The 12224-nt window shown below is 47.4% G+C and overlaps 1 long non-coding RNA gene across 1 annotated transcript; it reads left to right on the top strand.

The window, feature by feature from the left end:
* Positions 1-655: 655 nt before the first annotated feature.
* Positions 656-2551, top strand: LOC311432277. The gene is made up of 2 exons (XR_014689935.1): positions 656-789; positions 1792-2551. It is a non-coding gene; the product is annotated as an uncharacterized lncRNA (long non-coding RNA).
* The last annotated feature ends 9673 nt before the right edge of the window (positions 2552-12224 follow it).

Genomic DNA, 12224 nt, shown 5'->3' with positions numbered 1-12224 from the left:
CTTCATCTCAATTCTCTTTTGGCCTGTGAAGCTTTTCAGATCAGAGGAGAAGATCCGCTGTAATACGGAGTTTTGGATACTGCAAAGGAAACGAAGAATCGTACTGACAACTCTTTTCAACCTCACCTGCAACCATCACAGAAAAGAATACCGAAAGAACGCCGCTTTATCATGGGAAGCATAAATTTGAGCATAGGTGTCCTATAGCTGAAGCGAGGTTAAGCAGGTTCCAAACAAGGTGAAGGAGCACACCCGTGAGCATTTCCATAAAGCTGTGGTTTCAAACAAATGGTGTAAAGACTTAGATTTTCTTACAAGTGAAGAATGAAAAAATAAAAAGAAAGAAAATTACCAGGACATACAGTTTTCCTCTAGCTTGCTTTGCTTCTTTCTGAATCTAGGGCTTTGATACTGCTGCCTCCTCAGCAACATCAGCAATTTCCTAGGAAAGCTGGTGTCCACCAGGTGAAATAGGAACGGGAAACCCCTCTTGCCACAACTTCACACTCACACCAGAGCTGGCAGGACAGGCCGATGGACAGAGAAGTGTCTGTAAGAGTGTTAGAAAACAGACTTTAGATTTCCGTCAACCCAGGGAAAATTACTTGCTCATCCCTTCAAACTGAACTCTAAGTAGAAGGAGGTGATCCCAAGCTGCATTCCTGACATCTATGCTGCAAAGTCATCAAATGCGCCATGTTACTGTACCAGCCTGTTATGAACAGAAACAGGACTTTGAGGTTATGCTGTTGGAGTAGAATTAAGCTCCAAGAGTTAGTTAGTCTTTTGGTATGTTTTTGTCTGCATGTGTTTTCACTGTTTCCCAGACAATGTCTCCAGCAAGCTGGCTGCTTGCTTCATTTGTTCTGTTCCGTTCTGTTTTGTTTGGTTTTCTCAGCAAGGGTTCTTAGAGAAATGAGATTAAAGTGATCATATTGTATGTCCATCCCTCCCTCCCCTTCGCTTGTCCAGAGCTTTTACCTTGTCCACCAGCTTGAATGAACTCGGTCATAGGCGCAGTTGTGTCCAAGCCATTCTGTTGCTAGACATGTTGTGAAAACAGACAGCTAAGTAGTGGGGAGAGGACGTGCTGCTGTCTGCAGTGTGACCTCATCGCTTACCAAACAGTAGGGAATACACAGAGAAGGGCGTTAGGAAAACTTCAAGCCCCAGATACATTTTACGTGGAAACCATATTTCCCAAGATAACACTGGACACAACTGCATAATCAAAATGTATTCATTTCTTGGTTCATCCAACTCCTAGGTTTTAGTTTTAAAAAGTTTCTGTCTTGGCTTAAAGCACTCTTCCAATCTCTATTTGCAGTTACTGTGATTTCCTGAAATAGCTAATCCCATTTTTTTCTTTGTACAATCTCCCAGTCTCTTTGTTTTCCTCTCCCCAAGAAACTTAGAACTGCTCTCTTCATACTTGACAACTAGATATGGAGCCGTATCAGCCAGAAGGAAGTTTCCTTCACACTTTCCGCTTCTTACGGTATCTGGACTCTTACCTTTACTCTTACTCGCCCTTCCTACACTAGCACAAAGAAAGCTGTTTTGGAGATCTGACGTCTTGTTTTCCAGAAGCTACCCTGAATCACCCTTACGAGAGCTGTCCCACGCTGCGAGCATAAGTCTTGCATTCTGGCCAGATATTTGCCTTCTAAGTCGATAATCAAATCTGTCAAGTTAAGAACATGTAATTAATGGAAAGGGAATCCTTTTATTTTGATCCAAATTCCCTTTTTTTAAAAAAAAAAAATCTTTTTTTTCTTCTATTTTTTCTAGACCAAGAGTGAATGGTGGGAAACCAGCAAAACTCAGGTGAAAAATGGAATGAAAAATGTTAAGGTCAGGCAGCTTGCCCACTGCAATTGCTACCCTGAAAGCAGATGGAGTGCATCTTCATACACCACAGCCTGAGACACTACTCGACAGGCCAGCCCATGTGATGAAGTCCATTGCTGTCCTGAATTTGAACGTGACAGGGGGACTCTTAAGCCTCTTGTTTATGCTTTAGTACTTGCGGTCTATGGGAGGACCACAGCACACTCTTCTTCTCTGTCTACCCTTATTTGTTGATTGTCTGTAGGGAGAAGAGAACGTGCAGAGGCCCTCACCCGTACATTGGGTCTGTTCTCACTCTGTGCAGCTACATCATTGAGCAAAGTACCAAACTTGATGCTTCTGTAAGGACTTGACACAAACTACAGAATACTAAAATGAAGCATTCACAACAAAACCACATTGTTTTCCCCAGCCAAGCATCACAACACTTACAGAAGGGCATGGGCCCTCTCTGTGCCCCTCAAGGGGAGATCCACAAATCTTCAGGTGGTTTCATCACATCCAGCACCCTTCTCTGTCCCTCCCAGCTAAACGTGCACAGAGGCAGCTGTTCCCAAAGTGCTGTGGTGACATAATTCAGTTCTGTTTCTGAAGTCATCACCACAGGCGCCTCGCAATGACAGCGCAACACTCTCTGTTGCTAATGCGTATGTCTCAGAAACAGCTAGAGAAGTACCACTATGCCCAAACTGACTTTAATTAGAGTAGTTCAAAAATTATTCCCTGCTCCCCTACATCTGTGGAAGGTGTGTGATAAATCTTTTTCTTGAGAAAGGATTACAGACAAAAAGAGCTTGATTCTGATACGTTGCTCATACTTGTAGAGCAGTTCACCTTTTATTTCCATGTGAGAAAAAAGAAGGGGAAATCAACAATTCTCTTCCTCTGAGCTCGGAATATGAAAGAACCCCAGTTATCCAGGAAGCCTTAATAAGGAAACGATGCATTTCTTGTTTCTTCGGAAAACTATCCATCTTGTTTCTTCGGAAAACTTTTCCAGTCCTTTGCAACTGCGGTGGTCTGAATCAGGTGGGCAGCCGAGTTTCCACCACGGCCGCTCTCTCACTCCCCCTCCTCAAAGGGAAAGGGGGAGAAAATACAATGCAAAGGGCTCAAGGGCTGAGATAAGGACGGGGAGATTGCTCAACAATTATCGTGACGGGCAAAGCAGACTCAGCATAGGGAGATAGTAAGAGTTATAGCCTACTACCAACAAGCTAGACACGTGAGAAACAAAGGAAAGAAACCAAAAACGTCTTCTCCCCATCTGCCCTCTTCCACCTCCTCCTCCTGAGCAGCGCAGGGAAACAGGGGACTGAGGGCTGCGGTCAGTCCCTGATGCTTTGTCCCTGCAACTCCATCTCGGTCCGTCCCTGCCCCTGCTCCCCGTGGGGTCCCTCCCACGGGATGCCGTCCTTCCCCAGCTGATCCCACACGGGCTGCCCACAGGCAGCAGCTCCTCAAGCACTGCTCCCACACGGCTCCGTCCACTGGGGTCCATCCATCCATCCCCCAGGAGCAAACTGCTCCAGCATGGGTCCCCCATGGCTGGGCGGCAGCTCCCCCCAGACCCCCTGCTCCTGCGGGGGCTCCTCTCCACAGGCTGCAGCTCCGGCCCGGGGCCTGCTCCTGCGGGGGCTCTCCATGGGCCGCACCTCCTCCAGCCCACATCCACCTGCTCCACCGGGGGCTCCTCCACCCACGGGGGGGCTGCAGCGTGGAGATCTGCTCCGTGTGGGACCCATGGGCTGCAGGGGGACAGCCTGCTCCACCGGGGGCCTCTCCCTGCACAGCCCGCAGGGGAACTGCTGCTGCCTGCCTGGAGCACCTCCTGCCCTCCTGCTGCACTCACCTGGGGGGCTGCAGGGCTGCTTCTCCTCTCTTTCTCCCTGTGAAGCAGCTTTTTTTTTTTGTTATTTTTTTTCTCCTTTCTTAAATATGCTCTCACAGACGAACAAACGACATAGTTTCTTGGCTTGGCTCTGGCCAGCAGTGGAGCCCTTATCTAACATGGGGCAGCTTCTAGATTCTTCTCACAGAAGCCACCCCTATGGCCCCCTGCTACCAAAACCTTGCCACGTAAACCCACCAGAGCAACTCTTTCGGCAAAGAAATTTTTCACAATAACCAACCGAAACCTCCCCTGGTACAACTTAAGGTTTTTTGCTCTTGTCTTGTCACTTGGGGCTTGGGAGAAGAGAACAATGCCCACCTCTCTGGAGCCTCCTTTAAGCTTACTGTAGAGCACAGGAAGGTCTCCCCTGAGCCTCCTTTTCTCCAGGCTGAACAACCCCAGCTCCCTCAGCCGCTCCTCACCAGACTTGTTCTCTAAACTCTTAACAAGCTTCAGAGCCCTTCTCCGGACACGCTCCAGCACCTCGAGGTCTTCGCTGAACACAGTGCTCAAGGTGCGGCCTCACCAGAGCCGAGCACAGAGGGACAACCGCTTCCCTAGTCCTGATGGCCACTCTAGTTCTGATACAAGCCAGGTGTAGAGATATTTGCATACATATATATGCAGCACTAGTACATGTTCCTTGGAAAACTGGTCAAACTCTCTTCAAAGCCCGTAAATTGATGGTTTCCTCTAACAGGCACTGACGCTTCAGCTGGATCCTCTAAATCCCATTTTTCTGCTTCTGCTTCCTAAGCAGGTGACAGAAACTCCTAACCGGAGAGCAGAGGAGTTGTGGTTCTGTATACAGGAAATATTTGGAAGTTTGGAAGATGCTTCCCTTGCTCAGCTGCCATCCCTACGTTAATCAATCACCCGATCTTTTGCCTTCCAGCTAAACCACTGAAAATGGAAGCAGTGGGACTACTTCCAAACCCTGCTGCTGCTTCTAAGCAGAACTGCGATGTAGGTGGGGACACAGCAAGAAGACACGTCCAGGCCAAAGTGGAACTGAAAGGCACCTGTCTGAGCCACAGAACGAAGTCAGCGATTCCCAGTTGGAGACTGTTGCTCAACCAGTGACACAGCAGCTGGAGCGCTTCTGGTTGCTGCTGATGGGTTCCCGTGAATCAGCCAGGGATAGGAGCTATGAGAACCACTGAAGCGATCTGAAGTTACCTGAAAGAAAGAAGAGAGGAGAGAAGAAGACAAGAGGGGAGGGAAGGGGAGGGAATAAAAGGAAGGGAAGGGAGGGGATGGGATTGGAGGGGATGGGATTGGAGGGGAGGGGTGGGGACTGAAGGGGAGGGGAGGGGACAGAAGGGGAGGGGAGGGGAGGGGAGGGGAGGGGAGGGGAGGGGAGGGGAGGGGAGGGGAGGGGAGGGGAGCATAGTGTAGTGTAGTGTAGTGTAGCGTAGCGTAGCGTAGTAGAGGGGAGGGGAGCATAGCGTAGGAGAGTATAGTGTAGTGTAGGGGAGCGGAGTTTAGGGGAGTGTAGGGTAGGATAGTGGAGGGGAGTGTAGGAGAGCGTAGGGGAGGGGAGCATAGGGGAGGGTAGCATAGGGGAGGGGAACATAAGGTAATGTACGGTAGTGTAGCGAAGGGGAGTGTAGGGTAGTATAGGGGAGGGGAGTGTAGGGTTGTGTAGGATAGTATAGGGGAGGGGAGTGTAGGGGTGTGTAGAGTAGTATAGGGGAGGGGAGTGTAGCAGTGTGTAGGGACAGGGAGGGGAGGGGAGGGGAGGGGAGGGGAGGGGAGGGGAGGGGAGGGGAGGGGAGGGGAGGGGAGGGGAGGGGAGGGGAGGGGAGGGGAGGGAAAAGAGGGGAGGGAAAAGAGGGGAGGGGAGGGGAGGGAAAAGAGGGGATGGGAGGGGTGGGGAGTGCTACCATAAATAAAACTGTCAAATACATGACATTTTGGATCTGGAGCCAAGTATTTGTGTTGCTGAAGGGATGCAAGACACAGACTCCTGATGGCTCTTGAACAGGAGGCGTTTATTGCCCTTTTTCACTACTACATGTCCTCTCCCCGTAGCCCCACGTGCTGTCCACGCGCCCGAATCTATCATACAGTTGGTCAGAGACCCTCAGACATGCGCCTGGAGCCAGCCAGCTCAATTGCCCACTGCCCAAAGGTCCTCTTTAACACTGTAGCCAATTCTTGATCTCAGCCTTGCTCAAGGTTTTGTTTCTACCGCTTGTTTCCTCATTACCTCTAATTCAGGGACCTGTGAAACAGCGCGAAGCCACCTGAAAATTCCCTCCCCACACGTTGCCATTCATTCCACAACCTGATTTATCGCTGCCATCCGCGCATTGCACAGTGCCATGAAAGGTTTGGTGTGCACAGAGGTGGCTGAGGATTTTCAGAAATAACTTTCCTTAAGAACTGCATCAAGACTTTTGCTGGAAGGCAAAAGATCGGGTGATTGATTAACGTAGGGATGGCAGCTGAGCAAGGGAAGCATCTTCCAAACTTCCAAATATTTCCTGTATACAGAACCACAACTCCTCTGCTCTCCGGTTAGGAGTTTCTGTCACCTGCTTAGGAAGCAGAAGCAGAAAAATGGGATTTAGAGGATCCAGCTGAAGCGTCAGTGCCTGTTAGAGGAAACCATCAATTTACGGGCTTTGAAGAGAGTTTGACCAGTTTTCCAAGGAACATGTACTAGTGCTGCATATATATGTATGCAAATATCTCTACACCTGGCTTGTATCAGAACTAGAGTGGCCATCAGGACTAGGGAAGCGGTTGTCCCTCTGTGCTCGGCTCTGGTGAGGCCGCACCTTGAGCACTGTGTTCAGCGAAGACCTCGAGGTGCTGGAGCGTGTCCGGAGAAGGGCTCTGAAGCTTGTTAAGAGTTTAGAGAACAAGTCTGGTGAGGAGCGGCTGAGGGAGCTGGGGTTGTTCAGCCTGGAGAAAAGGAGGCTCAGGGGAGACCTTCCTGTGCTCTACAGTAAGCTTAAAGGAGGCTCCAGAGAGGTGGGCATTGTTCTCTTCTCCCAAGCCCCAAGTGACAAGACAAGAGCAAAAAACCTTAAGTTGTACCAGGGGAGGTTTCGGTTGGTTATTGTGAAAAATTTCTTTGCCGAAAGAGTTGCTCTGGTGGGTTTACGTGGCAAGGTTTTGGTAGCAGGGGGCCATAGGGGTGGCTTCTGTGAGAAGAATCTAGAAGCTGCCCCATGTTAGATAAGGGCTCCACTGCTGGCCAGAGCCAAGCCAAGAAACTATGTCGTTTGTTCGTCTGTGAGAGCATATTTAAGAAAGGAGAAAAAAAAAATAACAACAAAAAAAAAGCTGCTTCACAGGGAGAAAGAGAGGAGAAGCAGCCCTGCAGCCCCCCAGGTGAGTGCAGCAGGAAGGCAGGAGGTGCTCCAGGCAGGCAGCAGCAGTTCCCCTGCGGGCTGTGCAGGGAGAGGCCCCCGGTGGAGCAGGCTGTCCCCCTGCAGCCCATGGGTCCCACACGGAGCAGATCTCCACGCTGCAGCCCCCCCGTGGGTGGAGGAGCCCCCGGTGGAGCAGGTGGATGTGGGCTGGAGGAGGTGCGGCCCATGGAGAGCCCCCGCAGGAGCAGGTTGTCTGGGGGGAGCTGCCGCCCAGCTGTGGGGGATCCTTGCTGGAGCAGTTTGCTCCTGGGGGATGGATGGATGGACCCCGTGGGATGGAGCCATGTGGGAGCAGTGCTTGAGGAGCTGCTGCCTGTGGGCAGCCCGTGTGGGATCAGCTGGGGAAGGACGGCATCCCGTGGGAGGGACCCCATGGGGAGCAGGGGCAGGAAGGGACCGAGAAGGAGCGGTGAAGATGAAATGCTATAGTCTGACTGCAACCTCCATTCCTCTGTGCCACTCACGGGAAGGAGGTGAAAGACTGTGGATGGGGGGAAGGAGGTTTTGGTTTCTTTCCTTTGTTTTTCACTTTTCTATCTTGTTAGTAATAGGTAATAAATTTTACTATCTCCCTACTTCGAGTCTCTTTTGTCTGTCATGATAATTGTAGAGCGATTGCTCTGTCCATATCTCAACCCCTGAGCCCTTTTCATTGTATTTTCTGCCCTGTTCCCTTTGAGGAGGGGGAGTGAGGGAGTGGTGGCTGTGGCAGAGCTCAGCTGCTTCCTACCCAAGTAAAACCACCACAAACATTAAGAAGTTCCTGTAAGATTTTAATTGGTTTCTATGTGTCTACCTCCCTATCTGTCACTTGTAAAAACTTCTCCAAATCAGTAAATCTGTTAACAGATAGCTATTCCAATTTTTCATTCATTGTCAATAAAAGGTGGTAGAATGCACAGTGATAGATATGGTGGGAACTGTTCTCCAGTCCTTTTATACGTCTGTCACTCCTCTCTAAGGCAAAGAGCAGGAAGGGGTCTTTTTCGGACAACTCCTTGGCAATCACATTTTGAGTGTTCATTAGTCCCCTCAAGGAGGTGATAGTTGGTTAATTTCACCCATTCTCTCCATTTCATCCATTCTCTCTCGTACTGCATAAAGTACGATAGTAACTGATAGCGCTTAAGCCCGTTTTCTTAAGAAAAGTGATATAGTTACGGAAATAAGATAAACTGTTTTTTGAGGTTGACAGAGCTTTGTAAATTGAATGATCTATTAGCAGTGAGAAAATTTCCAACCCCTTATAGTGAAATAGATGTCCATCATAAATACAGACAGAATCAGAAAAGACAGACTTAGTCTGATAGTTATGATGCTTCTTGCATTACTCTAATCATAACAAGAGTAGGTTTTCAGTGATCAGAAGACAGTGGGGCAAGGGGTCAGATATGTAAAGTGTTTTTTCTTTGTTTGGTTTTTTATTGTTTGTGTCTGCTTTGACTGTGACCTGACAAGTAGGAAATAGTATAGCATTAGTAACAAAAATAAGAGCTGAGAAGGTAGCAATTTAGTTTCTGTCTTCTACAAAGAACATGGAAAACTCCAAGACTGTTTAATAGCCACAGTTTCTCTCTGTATTACTCAAAACTTTCATCCCTCATTAGAAATAAAGTCTTTGGAAATCCTATTTTGACTAGAGATTTCAGTAAGTGCTGCTATTCAACCTAGGTATTATGTGATTATTCATTGCAGTTGAGCCTTCAGCTGAGTTAAATGAAGTGCACTTAAATGTTCCCTCTTCCCCTGTCATTAACTGCTCCATGGCAGCCTCTAGTTAGGTCCTATAGATCAATGTTTCTCAAACTGGGCTGTAAAAGAACTCAAAGGGGATTGCCAACTGTTAGACAGCAACAGTCAGCAGCAGTTCAGTTCCCTAAGTCTGCAGTAGATCTTTTTTCCAGGAGTGGAAAATGAGAAAAACATTAAATACTGACTGCAGGTATTTATTCTACCAACAGAACTCTTAACTACCTTTAGCTGCTAGCAGTGTCTCCTTCCCTTCAGTATAAGCAGTGCATAGTAAGTCTCTCACTCCTTGTCCTAGGAGAACTTATCTATTACGAACCTGGGTAATTATATTGAAACAGCTGAGCAAACTTTAGACACTTGACATATTGTAGTGAGAGTGGATGGAAGTATCAAAATGTTTTGGAAACACTCTGTCCTTCATATTTCCCCTGGACAATGTCCAACTCCACAATTTTGCCTACTTTACTCACTAGCACCACACAGATGTGTCAGGACATATCAGATGCCTTCCTGTTCCTATTTCAGAGCATGGCACTCCCTGAAGTGTCAGGGAGGTTAAATCTTTCCATGCCCTAGGTTACAAGGGGTGGATGGGGAACATGTGGAGCGGTCAGATCAGTGCTGACGTACCTCAGCACAATGGGCAGGGGAAAATTATTCCTCCGATCCATGTCTTAGGCTCATCTTTGACTCTGATGTCTCAACAGGAGGGAGGAGAGAAATCAATATCTACCCAGGTTGTCCTGAGTCAGGGCAATCCCCAATATCAATATAGACTGGGTGATTAATTGATTGCAAAAAGCCCTGCAGAGATGGACTTGGGGATACCAGTGGATGAAGAATGTGGATATCCTTCAGCAATGTGCACCTACAACTCAGAAAGCCAATCATATCCTGGGCTGCATAAAAGGAATTGTGGTCAGCAAGCTGAGGGAGGTGATTGTGTCTCTCTGCTTCACTCTCATAAGCACTCACTTGCAGTACCACCACAAGCTCTAGAGGCCCCAGTACAAAAAAAAAGAAATAATAATAAAATAAATTAATGAAATCAGACCCAGAGAAGGGCTACAAAAATTAGCAGAGGGCTGGAGCACCTCTGCTATGAAGAATAAAAGAGTTGGGGTTGTTTAACCTTGTTATGGTTTTGGTTGGGACAAAGTAAATTTTCTTCTTAGAGGTTCACTCAGTGCTGTGTTTTGGATTTTTTTTTTTTTTTTTTTAATGAAAATAGTGGTGATAACACATTGATGTTTTTAGTTTTTGCAGAGCAGAATTTATATAGAGCCAAGGAATATTTTTTGCTTCTTATACTGCCCTGCCAGCGAGGATGCTGGGGGTGCACAAGAAAGTTGGGAGGGAATACAGACAGGACAGCTGACTCAGCCTGGCCAATGGGATGTCCTATATTATATAACATCATGCTGAACAACAAACTGGGGGAGTTTGCCAGGGGTGTTAGGCTGCTACCTGGGGTCTGTCTTGGCATCATTCAGCCGGTGGTGAGCAGTTGCATTATACTTGCTTTGTATTTCCATTTATAATTTTTATTATTATTCTCCTTTCCTTTTCTGTCCTACTACACTGTCTTTGTCAAGAAAAAAGAAAAAAGAAGCGGAGAAAAAGAAGAAACACTATTGTGGTGTAGCTCCAGCAGGCAGCTCAGCACCATCTAGCTGCTCACTCACTCTACAGAGGTGGGATGGGGGAAAGAATTAGTAAGAGTGCAAGAACACACGGGTTGAGATAAAGACTATTTATACTAGGTAAAGCGATAGCCACATGTGCACGCAAAGTAAAACAAATAATTCATTTGCTACTTCCCATGGGCAGGCAGGTGTTCAGCCACTTCCAGGAAAACAGGGCTTACCATGCGTAACGGTTTATTGGGAACACAACCACTTATCACTCTGAATGTCACCCCTTCCTTCTTTACCTCAGCTTTTATAGCTGAGCATAATGTCATCTGAGCAGTGACTAATGGAGACTGCACTGCATCTGTGGCACAGAGCTCCATAGAGTGGGTGTGAAAAGCTTTCAGATGAGGAGGATCACTTCCAAGCCCTCACCTGGGACCTGGTATTCTCCATTATCTTCAAGGTATGGCAGTTAAAGGGTAGAGGGCAGTGGCTTTTCCCCATCTACTGCATATTCTGTGACTACTTTTGACTACTGTAACTACTTATGACTACTTAAAAGCAGCCCTTTTACCTCCCAGGGCTGCTAGTTTGCTGTCCTTGTAGACCAGGGACTCTGGGCAGTCTTTAAACAGTCTGTAGAGTTCAGGGCTCTGCACTGTATTGGATGAGAGATAGTAACCTTCTTTTCAGGAAATACAGGGCAATTTTCAGAGTGCAGATCAGCAAATGGGAGATACTGCTTATCTCCTGCACCAGGATTTACAATCCATTAATAGTTTAGTAATAGGTTAGCTTCTGGGTATTCCCTTCAGAGCATTCAGCAGTCACCTCCCTTCACCTTATTCCCTGACCCGCAATGTGGCTTGGGGCTTTTGCCTCATCCTGACACTGATTTTCCTCTTTCCTTTTTCTTTCTTATTCCCAGTTTTCAAAGCACATCTTCCCTTCACAACTGCCTTTGTTTCAGCATCCTTGTAACAGACCTCCATGCCTCACATAGCACTGCTTAACAAGATGGTATTAGTGTCAGGACCCTCTTTCTTTTTTCACATTTGACAGTGAGTTCAGTGGCACAGTCTTAATCACTTGTCAGTAACTACACTGACATCTTTGGGGAGGGAAGTAGTGTTTTGTACAGCTTCCCCAGGAAGTTTCCAGACTGAGGCAACTAGCTGCTCATTCTTCTGTCTAGAGATTAACCCCTCAGTTGAGGTTTTCCTCTCCTCCTTTCCCCCAACCACACTCACCTGTCATATTAGCCTGCAGCTCTAAGCAGACACCAGGAAACAATACTAGAGGCATGTCTTTATCCATTCAGTTTTGGACCAGGATACATCCATAACACAACAAACTTGAATTTTAGAACTGCAGCTTGCAACACTCAAAATGAGACACAAGATGAAACCAGCACAATCAGCAAGAAGAAAAAGGATACAAGAGGCAGTATAGCCAACAAGATAAATAATCTGCTGGGACTAACAGAAAAAGGTGGAGGGAGATGGTCCTTTATCACTGTTTCTGAAAGAAGCCACCTGTGGGTTGAGCACAGTGTGTTCTCATTAGAAAGCAAGTACAGTGAGAGCAGGACACCTGCTTCACTGTTGTCTGGAACCAGATCATTTCTTCTCTGCCAAGACTAAGACCTGAAACAGTATGGGGCAGCTGGGGACAGCCTAGAGATTTGAATCAAGCTAGTTCCAGGCA

Source organism: Aythya ferina (assembly GCF_964211825.1).
Source record: "Aythya ferina genome assembly, chromosome: 2".
NCBI lineage: Eukaryota > Metazoa > Chordata > Aves > Anseriformes > Anatidae > Aythya > Aythya ferina.
This window is presented reverse-complemented; position numbering and strand designations above follow the sequence as displayed.